The sequence below is a fragment of the Cygnus atratus genome, chromosome 2 (genome assembly GCF_013377495.2).
Source record: "Cygnus atratus isolate AKBS03 ecotype Queensland, Australia chromosome 2, CAtr_DNAZoo_HiC_assembly, whole genome shotgun sequence".
Taxonomy (NCBI): Eukaryota; Metazoa; Chordata; class Aves; order Anseriformes; family Anatidae; genus Cygnus; species Cygnus atratus.
The window spans coordinates 104,765,889-104,783,947 of NC_066363.1; the positions used below are offsets into that span (position 1 = coordinate 104,765,889).

Here is an 18,059-nt window from a genome sequence, read left to right on the forward strand (position 1 = left end):
AGGAGAAGAAAAGACGAGGGGAGAAGAAATGAACATCGATGTACAAATAACCTCCTCAGTATGCCATACTGAAGAATATGTGGGGAAGGTGTCTGGTGAATTGGAAGCAGTCCTCTTGAGCAACAGGCATTTTCGTCAAATTTGCATTTTCAGAGCTATGAAAGTATTGTTCCCTGCATCCCTATGTTGGCACAGCTCCTCAGCTCAGCCAAGACATCAGGCACTCGTTTGTCAGATTTAGAGCTTCTGGATTTGCCTCTACTTTTTAAGTGCTATATTTTATTTTTACCTCACAGGTTATCTTCAACATGTGGCAATGGAGCCCCTATAACGTCCAAATGAATAATTTAGTTTGCATTAAACAGTGCCACTGATAATCTATTAAGATTTGCTTCTTTTCCTTTAAGTTTCCATATTTACTGCCAACCAGTTTGAACCCTGTGCATCAAGAAGGAAGGCTACAGTTGCCTGGGTTGTTGTTTTTATTATTATTTTGTCTTAAGACAATTTTTTTTTTTTGAGTTGAAAGTCATTCTTTCTTGCAATATGGTCAATAAAACACCACGAGTATCACATGAAAAATAAAAATTTCAGCATTTGACACTGCACAGCTTTTGATCCCTAACAATACGACAAACTTCCTAGACACTCAAAATATACTGACTTCTAAGTGTGAGCAACAAGCAATACTGTCACATTGTATTAATGTCTTTCCAGTCCTGGTTTTAGAAAAGAAGAATCTTTCTTTTTGACACTCAGTAAGTTAACCATCATTTTTTATATCCAGTATAAAATGCAGGAAAATCACCACAGACTTCTGCATACTGCTTATACTTCTTTTTCAAACAGCTACAGCGAGAAGACTATCTAGCTGCTGGGATCCTTCTACAGTCTACTAACCTTAAGTTAAAGCAGATTTTTTCTTCCCACCCACCCCCCTATACACAAAATACCAACGTGAACATTCCTAAAGCATTATACAGAGCAAATTCTGATGTGTTCAATACAAACTCTCCTCATATCAAGAGGACCTACATTTGTAGACACAATATGCAATAACCTGTAATGTAAACACATTTTTCCCCTCACAGACATGAACAGACGTTCAACTTTGAAAGTGGCCCATATTTTCAGTTATGAACACAGACCTAGACATAAAAGGGAGATCTGTCTTTAGAGTAGCCAGCACTTTTTCCTAGTTATAATCTCACTTGTGAACAGTACTCTCTCCAGGAAGCACAGCCAGCCATCAACATCAGCACAGGACTCCTGCAGAGCTGGGACCAGAATTTTTTATTTTTATTTTTTGCTGAAGGTCACATATGGGAAGTATTTAATTTAAGCTCAAACTGGAGTAGGAGAAAAATCATATTTTATAAAAAATATATATATATAAAAATTGTAACAGTTCTGACCAGGGAAAATACACTGCTGTGTATTTGTTTATAAACACATTTCCATCTCTTCCACATTCCCCTTTCTGATGGCAACTTGTAACTTGGAGTTTGGGACAGGAAGAGGCTGTTGGGAGATTTTCTTTTTTCTTTTTTTTTTTTTTAATGCAGAATTGAAACCATGGGACCAAATACATTTATCACAGTGAACTAACAAGTACTGCCCATTTGCAATTCATGCCTCTCATCAATTCTCTTCATGTCTTTTGCTTCTGCTGCAAAAGTGAGAGCACAGTTAATGGGCAAAGGGCTGGCAAAGTATGCCACTTTTTTTTTTTTTCCCCTTTTTTGTGACCTTGGCAGGTTTTCCTGCACTAAGGGGATAATGCGAGCTCTTCATCCGATGCAGAGGCCACAAGTAACTTGCTCAAGAAGGATACTCACAAGGTCAAAATCAGACCTTGGACTTAGAAAAACCTTACTAAGGTAAGATCCACAAAGTTTGTGGAAATGGATGGAGAAATAGTCTAATCAGTAGAGAGAGGAAAACTAAATTAACAGTAAGGGAAAGGTCCAAAAGTCATCTCGGTGGTTCCAGATGGCAGACAGTCCTCTGCAACAAGCAGTTTAATTAAATAATGTATGGTACAAGAGCGTGTAAAATAACACAGGAAATGGAGTCTTGTTCCTTCCCTAAATGTTTGAAATGGCTGGAATCTAACAGCTGCTCATGCATAGCAAAGAAAAAGAATAACAGACTTTTTTTGTGTAATTATTACAAGCCTCTATAATATACTCCAGGGTGGTTTTTTGGAAGTCCTTGCTCCTTGCTTTAGCTAATACTGGATTTCGAAGGTTCATGAACTTTCAGTTTCAAGTTTTCTATACGATAAGTTCATTTTAAAGGTTCTGGGCCAAGGAAGACAAATTTGTTAAGCTAATTAACGTATCTATATGCATTATAGCATGTTTGCTTTTCTGCATTATCCACATTACTCTGGCCCATTTTATATAGCTCACAATTATGTGGGGGTCTTGCATTTGTACTACTTACCTTTTGCAGACTAATTAAAATTAACACAAAAAAAAAACATGAATAACAGCTTTAACTTTCTTAAAAAAAAAAAAACATTAACAGACAAAACATTTTCAGGTAAGCACCATCCTGAATTCAGCCGTTTTGCTCAATAAATTACTCTTAATTTAAAAAAACAAACAAACAAACAAAAAACCTCCTGCTCAACTCCTTGCAGGACCATTTGACACTACAAAGGGAATATAGTCTTAATAAGGTAGGTACAAGTGCAGACTAGATTGCACAATGATATTCACGCCACTTTAATCAAACTCTAATTAATCTGATGGTTTTACATTATGACATCGTTTTGCTGAAAACAGACATACCTAATTACAATGACTTGTTTATCCAGCAGCTTAAGGTTTTGACTATAAAAGTGATGTCCACAAAACAAATGTGCCCTGTAGCATGTAATTTACTTTGATATGAAAAACCTTGAACAAAAAAAGTTACGCTGTGTCAGCAATCAGACAGCTAAACAGAAATTTAAAAAGTAGATAATTGCTTTCAGATCTAAATAGCAAATACTTGAAAATAAAGTGAACTTTATCACCTACCATTTCTAGTGATTCAGACTTTGATGTGATAACTCACTATAGGTTGTTCCACTATTAAACTCTCCATCCGTAATTGTGTTCAAGGTCTAGCCCATTGAGCAATGTTGAAATAAACCTGTTGGATTTTAGAGCACTCAAGCCTAGCACATACGCAAGCTCACAGAAGAAACTTTCAAGGCAAAACTCAAAGACAACCTTTTTTTTTTTACACCTATTTTCTAAGCCTTTTTTCTTTTAAGTAGAATAAAGATTGCGACACAAATTAGTACCAAGCAGAAACCACTCAAGATCAAGGGTAAGGACCTTCCAATCTGTCACCCCAGTGTTTTTGTTTTGTTTTGTTTTTCCCCTAGAGCAGAAGCGTAGACAGTGACTTAAATCTTATTACTGAGAGACTCAACCAAACAGCATTCCAGAAATTACTCCAGAAAGATGTACCACTTCTTTCATTGCTTTAGGGTTTTTGGTCGGTTGTGGGGTTTTTTTTTGCTGTTGTTGTTGTTTTTTGGTTGTTTTTCTTTTTTATTATTATTGGTTTTGGTGGTGGTGGTGGGTTTTTGTTTGGGGGTGTTTTTTCGGGGGGAGTCAGTCTGCATTACAAAGCTGTCTTAGTATACATAAACTAAGTTGAATAAGACAGTCAAATTTTATGCTAATTATCTGAGCAGAAGTCAAGCACGTAATCTTTCATAACAGCACTTCTGCATAACTGGACAGGAACATTTAATGACAGGAAAATCATATACACATCAACACATGAAGTGCTGAAAGAAGAAAAACTCTTGGCTAATGAAGAAGACGTGACATAACTGCTCTTCAAAACCAAAACTTCATTTGGCTTGTTGTTAGTCTTAGTTCAAAGTGAACAAAATATAAAGCTGGTTCAAAATGACTACATTTTAGTACAAGTCTTCTTCCATGTGCAGAAAGCTCTCAACTACTTAGGATTAGCAGCTAGTAAATGAAACCGGGGAATCAGCAGTAGAAGAGATGAAAAAATACAGAAATAATGCGCATCTTATACAGTATTTGTACATGTAAGAAACAAAGAAGATTAATATTGCCAGCAATTAAGTCAGATAAACCATATGCAATAACAGAGAACAATCAGGAAGATTTATCTTCTATACAGTAATATATATTCCTACATGGTAAAACAAATGTGAAGAGGAATGAAGTAATGAATTAGAATACCAAAATTTTGGTAATCTTTTTCATAAAGTTCCAAGTTTGCAATGAAATGCAATGAAAGTAAAGGAACTTTACAAAGAGGGGTGAATATTTAAAATGCAACTAAATAATACAAAGCAAATCTTCCAAAGAAGTTTGTAGTCCTTGCCAGAAACATTCCTGTGGATCTGTTTTCCATCAGAAAATCCAATGCAAAAAGCAGAAATATTTCTTGTAAAGTATCCTTTTGATGACACTGATCATGAAATAAAAACTGAAATAGACATTTTATAACGCAGAAATTTTACAACATTTCATAACATTATGACTTTCCATTCTAAATGATTTCTTCTTTTATTTTGCATGGTATCATACAAGACTACGAAAGAACATTTTGATCCAAAATAAGTGTAATTTAAAAAAAAAAAATACAAAAGTGATATTTTTTTTTCCATTCTGTTATAAAGCAATCAAATGTTAATACAGTGAGCTTTCCAGTAAGATGTAAAATCCCCTTCTTACCAAAAACTTAATGTTATTCTGACCCATCAGACAGTTACCTCTGAGAGGACTTCAGCAAACAATATAATCCATGGCTTTGTGAGATGTTGAAAAGATTGTTTGATGGTGTTTTATGTAACAACAGATAGCACCACTGTGGCAAAAAGTGACTTGATACAAATAAAAATGCATACACTCACTATCAGTGAAGTATTGTCAGCTCTTTCCCTTCTCAGAAAGTAAGCTGCATGACACTTGACTAATTACATAGACAACACTTAGAAGACATCTCAGGGTATAAACCACTGTTGCAACAGCTTCATGAGTTCGTAACTTCCTTCCACTTGCAACAAGAGTTTATGTAAATTTTGTTCTTTTTTGGGGGACTTGCAATGTTTAGAATTCAGGTCATCTTTTTTCATGCTCTGTATTTTCTTCCACTTCACCGAAACCTTAGTCCTATTACAGAAGGTTGGACTAGATGAATTCCAGAAGGTCCCTTCCAACCTGAATTACTCCTCAGTTCTCTTTGTATCATCAGAAGATGAGGAAAGAGTGAGTACAGAGCTCTTACTACACCCACAAAAGATGTTTTACACCTGTAAGAAGAGAGGCATCTAAGCGTACAGCAAAGAAACAATTTTGTTTCTGTGCCTTATTTAGGGTCTATTTCTCAGCCTTATTTAGGACCTCCATAAACTACTAATTTTTACTGATAAAAATGAACTTCGTGAACCTCAATGTCCACTGATTTTTAAAGAAAGATTGCCAGGTAAAATTGACCAGAGTTAGTAGATAGCATTGTTTCTGCTCCAATCACGCAAACAGCTGTATTCAGAAGACACTGTGATGGTCTCTCACGGAAATTAATGCAACTATGCATGTAAAGTCCCTTGCAAGATATGAATGAAGATTTACCGATGGACTCGATGGCTTAGTTGTTTGTGCACACACACATGCATTTTTCCACATTATATTCACCAAATTACCTCAACACAGATTAATGCAATTGCCACGAACATGAAGTATTCTTTTCCTTTACATTTACATTTTTCCTGTTGCTTTGCCCCCTTCTCAACTCAACTCTGACTCACAGACAGATTAGAAATCAGATCAGCATAGAATTTGCAACACTGACTTAGCCTCTTTGGACTAAAAATAAACAGTAGATAGAGCGGCTGGGAAAAAAAAATCAATGACAGTCAGCCCCAACGTGCTCTATTTTACCACAGTAAGAACAAGCAATATCTGAAGTTTACAGGGCTTCTCTTCCCACAGCACATTTCCACCCCAGCTCCTGCAGCTCTGACCGTGCAGGACCACCTGAGAACACAAATAACTACAATGTGTGCATTGAAGACTGTGAGCCCCTTAATCTTGCAATAAACATTTCTGTTAAAGCAACAAAGTGAAATAATCACCTGGCTTATTCTGTGTAGCCGTGTAAAGCACTTACGGTGACTACCCAGGCTCTCACTGCTGCAGAAGGCAATCCTCACACGGCTCCCTGTGCTAAAATAATACTCTAAAGTAGTAGCAGCGTGATTGGATTTCTACGTGCAGCTCAGGTCACGCAGGTCTTGTGTCTGGCCTGCTGATCCCTCCACCACCCCGACACCTGCGCGGCACAGCCTGCCCGCACAGGAAGGCCGGGGCGACCTCCTCACAATGTGCTCACGTGGAGATCGGGAGCGCCACATCCTGAAGTAGATAAATACGGCAAACCCATCAAGCCCCAAACTTCCTGACATTCTCCAGAACGGACAGGTTTATTTTTTTTTCTCCAGAGCACGGAGGTTTTGGTATTAATTTGACCAGGGAGGAAAGCTGGAGTCTGCTACGCAGAAACATCTAGTCAAATAAATACGTCATTAAGCTAACTAGCTACAGGATTGTCTAGCAGATGGATGACATCTTGGTTGCTAGTGGAACACTCTTCTATAGCCTTGTTTGAGGCAGACGCATATGGCTCTCCCAAGTACTGATGCAAGCTCCCAGATGGACTAGATCATTGCTGACACCTTATTATAAACCCTAGAGATGAAAGAAGGGAGCACAGTTTTTGAGTCACAACACAGAACTCCGAAATAGTCAGACTTCCTAAAAATCAAGTCTATAATGCAATCTTAACTTTTTGTTGAAAGCGACTACTTTTAACCAGGAACAGAAAACAGGGGAAATACTATAGAAAGGATGATTAGAAGAGCCTCAAGGAGCTGTAAAGACCAGAAGACCCATAATGTAAACGTATATTATAACTACATATATGGAGCTACAACGGTTACAGTTCTGAGGATGCAAAAAAAAATTTATCTGCTCTGCAGCTGTTACTGACACCAAGGAGCTTCCATCTGGAATTTCTTGATTGGGGTGGAAGGGAAAAGCAAAGAAGAGGAAGCCATTGAGACATTACAGATGCATGACTTCTCTGAAATGTCTGCATCCTAAAGTACAAGGGAGAGAGGGAAAGGGAAGTCTTTAGCTACAGGAGCGACAGGAAAACTAACAAATATGTGGGAGATAACAGAAGCGGTTGCATCCTGCATTTATTTTTTTGGTAGGTGTCAGAAACACCCAAAAACATCTCAAGTACACAAGGGGAAGAAGGCATATTTTACTTACCATGGTCAGAGACAGGAAAAAAATACTCATTTAACATTTTTACACTGTGAAAATAAACTACTTTTAGCATCCACTAATAAGTTTACTCTTCTCCTTCACCCAAAAAAAAGACTCATGATATCAGGATGACGACTTCTTACATATTTTCTCTTGCCCTAGTACCTGCTATACCATGTAAACCACATAAGTTAGATTGCTGAGACTGTTACAACTCTGTGACAAAACTTTAAAAACAAACAAAACTCAAATTTTAAAAACAAATCAACTCACTGACTCTGGGAATATGTTTGGAATCCTGTATACTCATGAGTCAGGGAGATGCTTAGGCTGCTAAAATCTATCTGCCTCTGCCGCAATGGCCTTAGACTTAACAAGTGTGCAAACATCGTGCATATGTCAACTGAATGTACAGCAGCTAGTATATTACAACTCATTTGTCCCTTTATGTTTTAAAGAGACACTTGTGTTATCAACATCTTCAACCACACAATCATTTCAATGTATTGAGTTCAGAGTCACTCCCAAGATTTCATTCATATAACAAACAACTTTCAGGGAGCATTTTATCTTCTTGGTGGATTGAAAGTTCAGAAGTTTTTTGGTTGTTTGTGTTGTGTTTTGTTTTTGTTTTTTTTTTTTAACATAAGGAGAATACAGCAATCCTTGAATCATCTTATAAATAGAATGATTATAAAGAAAGAGAAAGAGTATCCTTTTCCTCTTTAGAGAATGGATATAACCTCTACCACCATCACCTCATGGGTCTCAACAGGAGCGTCAGGAACAGTCTTAATTTTGTAAGGGTAACTTTCAGAAGGGTGCAAGTAGAACAGAACTTCAGCTATGTACTCTGCATCTATGACTGCTTCAACTGGGCAGTTCCTCTTCTCTGCAACACATTGGCCCCTCCGGGAGATAAGTTCAGCTGGACAGAAATGGGGAAAAGAAGCCAACTATCTCCTTTCTCAGAATGCTTCACGGTCCATTTTAACGCCTTAGAATATAAAAGCTTCAAAACAATCATTGCTTTATGTAAATCTTCCAACGCAAAACATAGGAAAGTGCAACTTACAAACCTCTGTGGTCAGGGCTGACATGATGGAATGTAAATTAAAGCCTTTAGACAGAGTCTTTGGTTCTCCTGAGGAACTTCCTCAGATGAGCTCCAGATTGAAAACAAGAGGCAAGACAGATATTAATCAACATCCATGAAAGCATAATGAAACACAGCTCAGCCTAGAACTAGCCAGTTTCTGGGTTGCAACATATTTTTCAATATTATTCATTTATTTCAGAGCAGACAAAGCCCAAAAATTTCCTAATTTCCTACCAACTGAAGGTTCCAGTTTTACATCTGCTGAGTAGGACTATTTTTTTTCTTACTTTTACTGTTTGGAGGACTGCCAGTTTCAAAATACAAAGGATCACTGCAGGTCCCCACATCTGAGGTGGGTCCCCAGGGATTTCTTCAGCCTTTGTCTCTGCAATAGACTTCTCATGCAGGCTGTGCAAGAAAACCCCATGTTCCTAGAAACACAATGTCCTTGGTCGCGGTCGGATCCTTGGCAGTTTTGCTCCATGCCAAGGACCCTGAAAACACCAGGCCTCCGGCCAAACCACAGTTCACCAGGAATCAAAGAGAGGTCACGTCTTGTTTTGGTTTGAGTGAAAGTCTGTCAAATCTAAAATATTTGCAATGAATCATCTCAAGTTCAACGTACTGCCATTTCTGACTAAATTACGTTCACTTGAAAGTTCGCAGTTAGCTCCATCTGAAATGCCTCTTCATAGCAGCATCGTGAAAACTGATCAATAATAAGTGACACTGAGGAAAGTCAAGATAAATCAAGTACAGGATAAAATGGTGAAGATAAAGCATGGTAAACATCTATGTCAAGAGGCTCTCATTCATACACAGATGGTTTCATATCACTGTAACTCAACTTATGCTCTGAATGATGTTCTCATTCAGATGTAAAATGACCTTTGATTGATTCAAGCTAGAGCTAGAAGGCTGTTCTATATTCAACACAGCATTCACACACAAGTTTAACATACTTAAACATACACATCTTGACTCGACACTTCAGGTGATTTGCTTTGGTATCTCCATGTAGACACAATTAAAGGCTTTTATCTCCAACCTCTAACAATACCCAGAGGGAAAGAGGGAATGGGAAAAGGCAGAGTCTGTTGCTGCTGGTTGCATATTCAACTGAAGAGAGAACTCATCATCTCAAAAGACACTTCCAGGAAATCTTATGCATCTAACTCCTCCTCTACAGCCCATCGAAGCCCTCTTTTCCTCTAGTTCTTTTCATTCCTCTTGGATGGTGAGGTTTTTTTGGTGATTAAAAAAAAAAAAAGAAGAAACGTGAACCAAATGCTTCTTAACTTATTTTTGTGCATTACCAGCACTAACACACACCAGCACTGTGGTATTTTTTTCTTGAAATTTACCTACTTGCCCAGGAACCACCCACGAAAAAAAAGCAGACCAATCTACACAGACTACTGGAGCTTTCTGCTGTAGGAACTTTACATAATCCCAGTAATTTTCATCAAAGAGCTGTAAAGATCATTAGAACAAAACAGTGATTTTCACCTACAGCTGTGAGTTAGAATCCTAATCTCTACACCTATTGCAGGTAACTTCCTCTTGCAGCTAGAAAGATTTTTATCTCCCTAATCCTCAGTACATTAATGCCTACGTTAAAAAGTGATACTATCGCTGTTATCAATCTATTTAAGGCGCAGTAAGAATAAAGTAAATTCTAAATTGCTTTGATGAGAAAGCTTTGCCATAAGGTGCTAAGTAGAACAGGTCAGATAAAGCATACATTTGACAAACATTGGCAGTATTTCTGTTCATCAACAGATGGTAGCTTTTTGAAAAAAATATTATTATTATAATCTATGTGAAAGTAAGCACCAAACAGTACCTGTACTCAACATAGTGCAAGCTGTTTTGATTGGATAGATGGATCGCTTTAAGCTGCCCAACTAAATAAAGTTAACTCATAACATAAGACATTTTAAGTGAAAATTGAGTACTTGCAAAAAGTTAATCTCAAACGTGCTGTTTCTAGAAACCTGTTAGGAAGGTTATTTAAACAGTATGAGGAATGTGAAAGAGTCACAAACACAGAAAACATACATTTTGGAAATATTTTTAGAGCCCCCTCCCCTTCCACTACCCATACAAGTTTGGTGAGGAATCATAACTAACAAAAAACTTTTGTAAAACAAAAACATTTACACATCAAGTGCACTGGCTGAGAGGGGCTATTAGTCAGCCCAAGCCTAGCTTCTATATTAGCATCTGCAATCTTTAATTTAGGAGTATTGTATCTTATCTGCACATACATATATATGTATATATATACACACACATACATATATATATATATATTTTTCTTTACAAACGTTCAATTTCATTTTGCTTAACACTAGTTAGGCAAAACCTACAAAACCAGCCATCCATTAAGGTGAAATTATGAGAGAGGAACATATACCTATTAAGTAATTCACAGAAGGCGCCAGTTCAATGGCTATGGAGATTAAATTAGGTTATTTTTAAGTGTTCCTCACATCATCTCCTCTCCCACACCTCCTGCTGTGCTCCTCAGCTCTGACCCATAGGGCAGAAGGCAGGCGACTCACTTCTGTCTTACAAAAATCCCAAGCAAACCATAGCAAACGTCCAGTTGAAATTCTGTATAATACAGGTCAAAATACACTCTTAGTATCACTTGACACAATAACTAATGGTTAAGCAAAAACAGAAAATGAAGCAACACCACTTACACCCAACAGTTGGGTGTAACAATTCTACGTGAACGCAATTACATAGACATATATCTAGTAGGGATGTACTATAACAAATTTATATTAATTCTTGCTTCATGTGTCATTAACACCTAATGGAATGTTTGAAGGTGTTTACAAGTCCAAAGTAATAATGGATCACTCTCAATTAACACACAGTAAAAATTTCATGAAAGTCTCAGTGGAAGAAGAGGGCTGTTAAAGAGATTGCTTCATATCTCAGTCACAGACTGCCCCCTCCTTTCCTTCTATGAAATGGAGAGCAAGTAGGTTACAGGTGTGAGAAGCCAAAAATAATAGGCTCAGTTAGACTACAGGAAAAGGTAACTGAAAAGAATCACATGTTTTTCTTCTAATAACCTCTGAAATCAAGAAGAGCGGAAGTTGTGTTTTAAGAACTGTTCTGTTTCAAGATGCTTACAAGTACCGGACACAAAAAATTGAAGACAAGGTACAGTAGCCTTATACTGGCATATGCTGGACATTACTAGACAGATGAGTCAACTCTTATTTCAGAATTCTGAGTAAAATCAGGATTTCTCCACAAGAAAACACAGTTTCCCGGCGTTCTCTCAATGTTGAAGAGAGCTCAGATTTGACATTCTAACAGGATTGTATACTATTGTCTAAAATCATCACTTAAATGTATTCAGTGGTCAAGGATTATACTAGAATCATTCAAACCTCAAGATATCTATCATACAATTCTTCATAAGAGCACTTCTTGCCTAGAAGTCATCACATCTTTTACAGACAACTTCAGAACATATGAACAAAATGATATACTGAACACAAAATGAATGAAAATCTCCAAACTTGACTTTTATAGGCAATAGCAAGTTCGACATTGTGAATCAGTCTTTTTGAGAAACCGATTCATTGTTCGTTTCCATTTTTAGCAAAAAGGGCACCAAGGTGCTTAGCATGGAAGAAATCAAGAGCACTTGGAGATGCAAACACAATGCAATTCCTAAAGACACTTCCACAACACATCCCATTCTCATGTGCAGCATTCGAGCAGTGGGGCTTTTCTAGGAGATGCAGTCCTGTCTTTTTGCACTAATCCTACACATGTTGGTTCAAAAACACGGGTACACTGTCCACCACTCTCACCATTTGTTTCCTCCATCTTATAGACAGCTAAGAATTAGTGTCAACACAGATAAAACTTAGTAATACCTTACTCAAAGATTCCCATACAACTCTCCAAATACTCCATACACTTGGCCCTTCCTCCACTGCTATTAAAGTTCAAAGACTTTAATACTTTCATGTATTGCCTCATCTTAGTGAAACCAAACAGGAAATTATAATTTAGTCCTATCCAAATGCATACTTCAGAAACTTGCTATTACTCTAGCGAGCAAAATTCCTCCTAAGAATAGTTCCCCAAAACTGCACAGCTGAAACTTATACTGGAAAGTGAGTAACAAGCACACACATTTCTGAATTCAGTATCATGCAAAAACAAACACACAACAATAAATTCCCCCATTGGAGTTAAAAGAAATATTTTGGATAAAATATTTCAGTCATGCCTATGAACCTATTTACTTTAAAACTGCCTATATACATGCTTATCTACTTTAAAGATGTCTATATAGGTCTACTGCTTTTTCACTGAGCAAGGGAGAGACTAAAGCCTGGGAAAAATGCTGAAAATGTTCACGTTTTAAGTGTCTGATATAATGTTTAGGTCAGAATATAACTGACCTTGGTTTATCAGTTCCAACCCTCAGGACTAAGCATTTGATTCAACACAAAATAATATATTATGCTTCTAACACCACTATAATGGAAAAATACCTCAGCTTGAACTCTTTATTTTTTTTAAAGGTATCGTGCCATCAGGTCAAAAAGTCTACTACACCTGCACTTCTGCTTAACATGTAGCAAAACCTAGGCACAGTTGCATCAGGCAGAACCACACCACAGGTTCACATTGCACACAACTCTTCAGGCAGCAGCAGTTCATTTATCCCTGCCTGCAACTTCACCAGCCTTTCTACATGGATGCTGGCAATCGCCGACTTGCATTGTTCCCCAAACTAACAACATTTTCAAATGCTTTTCGGTTTTAGCAGATAAGTCTCAAAAATCACTATGATTTCCCATCCTCTTTTGGTGCTCTCCGCAAAAACTAAATCCCCTAGCCCATAAACTACTTCCACAATAAAATGATAACCCAAGTGAACACAGCTACCTCAATGGGGAACGTCCAAAGTCGTGCCCCGCAAGTTTTCAAAATCCAGCAGAAAAGATTTCTGATCAGTGATATCTGCAAAACACAGACATAAAAAAATAACCAGCGGGTGTGGACGTGTCGCTTTCCCAGCCCTCTCCCCACCACACTCGCTTCCACCCCCAACTTCTTTGCTGGTTTTCATGCAGATTTGTGCCAGACATTCGGCATCCTCATTAAGTGGTGTCTGGCAACCTGCCTAAGTTTTAGTGGGTTCTGGGAATGCCAATATATTAACCAGAGGACTTTCTGCATACCCTAAAGAGATTTTATTCAAGAAAAGTCAACCATTTGGCACAAAGAAAGCTTAATTCAAATCTAGGAAAGCTCTCCACTGGCAATAAGAAGAGAAATTGCATTTAGGTTCTTCCTAATTTCTGTCTCCTATCTGAAAGAAAAGTTTGATGGAGAGCAAGATCATTTAAAAGGTCAGGGTACTGTCTGTAACAGGATTTTAGAGAAAAGAAAGGCAGATATGAACGGCACAGACCCAGCACAACATCAAGAAAATGATTCATTTTCACTCCCTTGTCTCTTGTGACCAAAATAATCTTAATCAGGAAGATTGAATTTACCTACTATTATGCTGAGTGATAACGAATGGTGATATGGGTACTTGCAAATCTCCACTGCTTAACTAAACAATAAGAAAAAGCATTTAGCAAAATGCACCTACATTTAGCATATTCCAAATATGCTAAACCAAGGCATATGCTACTGAAATGCATACATTAAATAAATATGGATAATGAATACAGAGACATTTTGCCAGCATGAAGAACAGAAAACACTGTAATGCTGTGATCACTCTTTCGAACTTGCACGCTTCCTTTCTCCTGCAGTCCCCTTACAGTTACTATCACTCAACTGACAGTCTCAGAAGTAAGCATGTAAAACTCCTCTCTAAAATAAATAACTTACATTTCTCTTTCAAATACAAGGTTCGGAAGAATGCAAAGAAAAAGGTCAACAGCTTTCCTTCACCGGAACATTCTGCCTGCGCAGCACATAGTAAAAGTTAAAGGACACTGGACAAACGTGTCATTATTTTGTTCTGAGACTGTTTCTGCAGACTTAGGTACCTAGACAATCCCATTAATTACACGAAGCTATTCAGCTAATCGAGTCCTCTGCTATCATTTAAACACCACTATCCATTTTTACAAAGAAATTCCTTTAAACTGACATTTACTTCAAACTCATCACTTTGATTTGTACAAAAATTTGCTGGTTTCCTGACAGCAGTTCCAAAATATCATGATCACTTTATAATGACTAATTAGCACCAGAGAGCTAACAAGAAATCAATTAAAACCAATTCCATTTAAATGTTTTAGTGTACATATTAGAAGTCTGGCAAAAATAAGATTATGTTTGGTGGGAAAGAAATTTTTAGCTATCTAGGCTGCCTTTGCTTAGACATCAACCTTCTAGGCAAGACGGCTATTCTTAAAAATAGCTGTCAACTGAGAAAAGAAAATGTATATGCATGAATCATTTCACTACAGGGTTGGATTCCCAGCAACTGATGCACCACTGTTCTGGCATCAGTGCCTTTAACGAGCAGCTGATACTAGCTTGGTGCCATTGAAGAATTTCACGGTTACCACAGAACCAATCTGCAAAGATATTCGTCTCCATACTCCTAGAAGTATTTGTATTCCCTAACTGGCAATTCATTCGCAAGGAGCGGTTTTAAACTATTAGAAAACAGAGACAGAAGAAAAAGAAAAGAAAAAAAAAACTTTTCCAAGGCCACTCGTAAGTTAAATGCAAGAACCACTTCCACCAATGCAAGAGTTGGTGGGCAGGCATGCGTTTTTTAGCACTTCAATTCTCTCAAAAGTAATTTAATTCAATACAATCTCTCAGACACTTCCTTTTTTTTTTTAATAATAATTTACTTATTTCTGATTTACATATCCTGAAAGTACTCCGAATGATTTTAGACAGCATCACTCAAGTGCAACCAGTTCTTGGTGGTAGGGTAGCAGCCGCTAGAGAGAGTACTGCAGGACAGCTGTAAAAAAGACAACTAAAGTTTGGACAAGAAAATGAGAGGGAAGACTTCATTCTCATTCAAAAAAAAAAAAAAAAAAAAACCAGACACAGTACCTTCAGTGAGCAGAAAACTAACAACAACTCATCTTTTCAGGTCTCGCCTTAATGGTCCTACACAGAAAAAACAGCATTTTATCAGCTTAAAAATCACAAAGGGACAGGTTATCTCTAAACTGTTAGGTTACACTACTGCTCAATGATTTGCATCTCACTAAATATAATTCTGCTATGCCTCAGTCTTGAATCCCAATTTCCTTCTACTCCTGCAGCTTCCACCGAAGGCTAAACTCAAGCTTCATCAGCCAAACGCTGCCTAGTGCCTGTAATGTTTCAATTAACATAAACCAATGGTCTGTAATATACTGTCTCACATTGTTAACTCATTCTGTGTCACGCATTTATCATCATTTAGGCCTGCACGGGCATCTTAATTTACTGGCGAATACCAATGTGCTTTATGTGTATGCAGCAATGGTCTTCACGTACCCGAGAATCAGAATTAAATAAGCTGACATAAACGCAGAATATATAAGATGTAATTTTACTTCTATACATAACCGCATACTTGACGCATTCCGATGTCAGTTCTCCTCACACTGCTCGCTTTATGTATCGCAGTAACTTAATACCTGGTGCTACCACCCCGGCACAGACACGGATGGGAAGAGCACCATCGCTATTCAGTGAACGTGGACGTGGGGAGGTCGGTCAGGGTGCTCCCCACCAGCGCGCTGTCCTCCCAGCAAACCTTCCCCTGGTACTTACAGCCACGAAGCCCTAATATTTATATTCTCATTAGTGGGACCATACACGTGTGCACCACACGCACAGTTATTCATCTCTACTCAACAGTGCACCACCCGTTGTTTGACTGATTCTGGGCTGTTGCAAGGAGCACGTTTCCTACAAGCCTCACCCAAGAAGCGATGCGGGGAGGCAGAAGACAAGTTTTGCCGTATGAACACCACTCAGGGGCTGAGGGATGAAAAGCCAAAGGCGCCTTCCAGAAAGGTACATTACTGTACTTAGGCAGCATCTATGTTCTTACCTCGTCTGTGCCTACTGGTAATTGCCTCTCAGGCTTTCTTACTGATGAAAACTCTCTCCCTTCTCAGCTAGCCTCAGACGGAAGGCGCTGCACACTCTTCATGCTACGTGGTGCACCTTTCCATTCCCCACACGTTTAATGCAAAAGTTTTTCTGTTTGCAAGAACAGATAAACCTCTCAGTTTTCCTTCCTGACAGGAAGATAGCCATGTTTTAAATCAATAAAACTTTTACGACACCAAACGCTATTTCTAGCAGCATATAAAATTATTCACCAGATCCCTCCTGCTCTCTTGCACAGCCATCACTTGCTACTCACAAAAGGGTCTGAACCGTTCTGGAGAGGAAAATCCCAGCAAAGCCTTTATGGCTGTGGGCACTCATTTAAGAATATGCACCTCCAAGTGGAAAAAAAAAAAAAAAAAAAAAAGTTACTTTTGCATTTTGCCTGTTTCCTGTTTATTCCCCGGTGAAGCCTACCCACACCGGTGCGCTCGCCTCCTCCCCAGAGCCACCCACCTACACGCCGGGGAGCCCGGCTCGGAGATTTGGGATGCACACATCCAACGCGAGGGCTGCGGGCAGACCCGGCAGGCAGAGCTACACTTCTGCTAATAAACTTTAAAAAATAAAAAAAAAAGGGTGGGGGGAGGGTTGGGGGGGTCACTTTGTCAAATATAGGTCATTTGTGCGCCAAGGCGGCAGCCCCCCCGCTCCTCGTCCTTCCTGCCAAAGTTGCCTGCGCGGAACGCGGCCTCTGCCGGGGGGGGGGGGGGGGGGGGGCAGCCCGGGACCCCGAAATCCCGGGTCCCCAAAACCCCGGAGCGATCTCGGCGATCCGGCCTCGATCAGCTCCCCGGGGGCCACCCCCTCCGGGCCCCCCCCAACCGCTCCCCCCCCGGTGCCCCCCGCACTCACCTCCCCCCGGCCCCCGCCGAGCGGACGGGGCGCCCGCCGCCCCCGGCAGCCTCCCTCGGTGCGCTGGGGCTGGCTCCGCGGCTGCCTCCAACTCATCCCCAGCCTCGCCGCCGCCGCCGCCGCCGCCGCCTCCTCCTCCTCCTCCTCCTCCTCCCCCCGCCCTGCCCGCCCCGCTGGCTGCCGCCTGTCTGCGGCGAGTCTGGCTCTGGCGGCCGGGCGCGGGGCCGCCGGCGCGGGGGAGGGAGGAGGAGGAGGAGGAGGAGGAGGAGGAGGAGGAGGAGGAGGAGGAGGAGGAAGCGGGGGAGGGGCGGCTGTGCTCCTTCCCCTCCCCTCCTCTCCCCTCCCCGCCCCGCCCGGCTCGGCACAGCCCGGCTCGGCAGCCCATGCCGCCCCCTGTCGGGAGGATGCGCTGCGGCCCCCCCAAAATGCCCCTTATCCCTCCCCCCACCTCCCCAAATTTTGGGGTGAGGTGAGAGCAGCCAGCCCGAGGCTCCCCCCTCCCTCCGCAGCCGGTGCTGAAGGCAGGGTTGGCACGGCACGGTGTTGGGGGGGGGGGGGGAAGGCGGGGGAAGGCTCCGAGCTCGATTTTGTCCCGTGCAGAATGAGAAATTTTGTGACATCTCCAAAAAATGTTGCCAGAC

The 18,059-nt window shown here is 40.0% G+C and overlaps 1 protein-coding gene across 3 annotated transcripts in view; it reads right to left on the reverse strand.

Moving 5' to 3' along the window:
* The window catches only part of LDLRAD4 (low density lipoprotein receptor class A domain containing 4), a 281,786-nt gene extending 264,270 nt beyond the window's left edge, over positions 1 to 17,516 (reverse strand). Inside the window, exons 1-3 of one of the 3 annotated variants that reach the window (XM_035565323.2) lie at positions 17,419 to 17,502; positions 15,508 to 15,564; positions 13,354 to 13,428 (exon numbers count right to left, since the gene is read on the reverse strand). The gene's annotated coding sequence lies outside the window, so the exon portion shown is untranslated. Of the gene's footprint in view, positions 1 to 13,353; positions 13,429 to 15,507; positions 15,565 to 17,418 lie in introns of all 3 variants that reach the window. The other 2 variants (XM_050708599.1, XM_050708600.1) reach the window with 2 other exon arrangements.
* Positions 17,517 to 18,059: the final 543 nt, after the last annotated feature.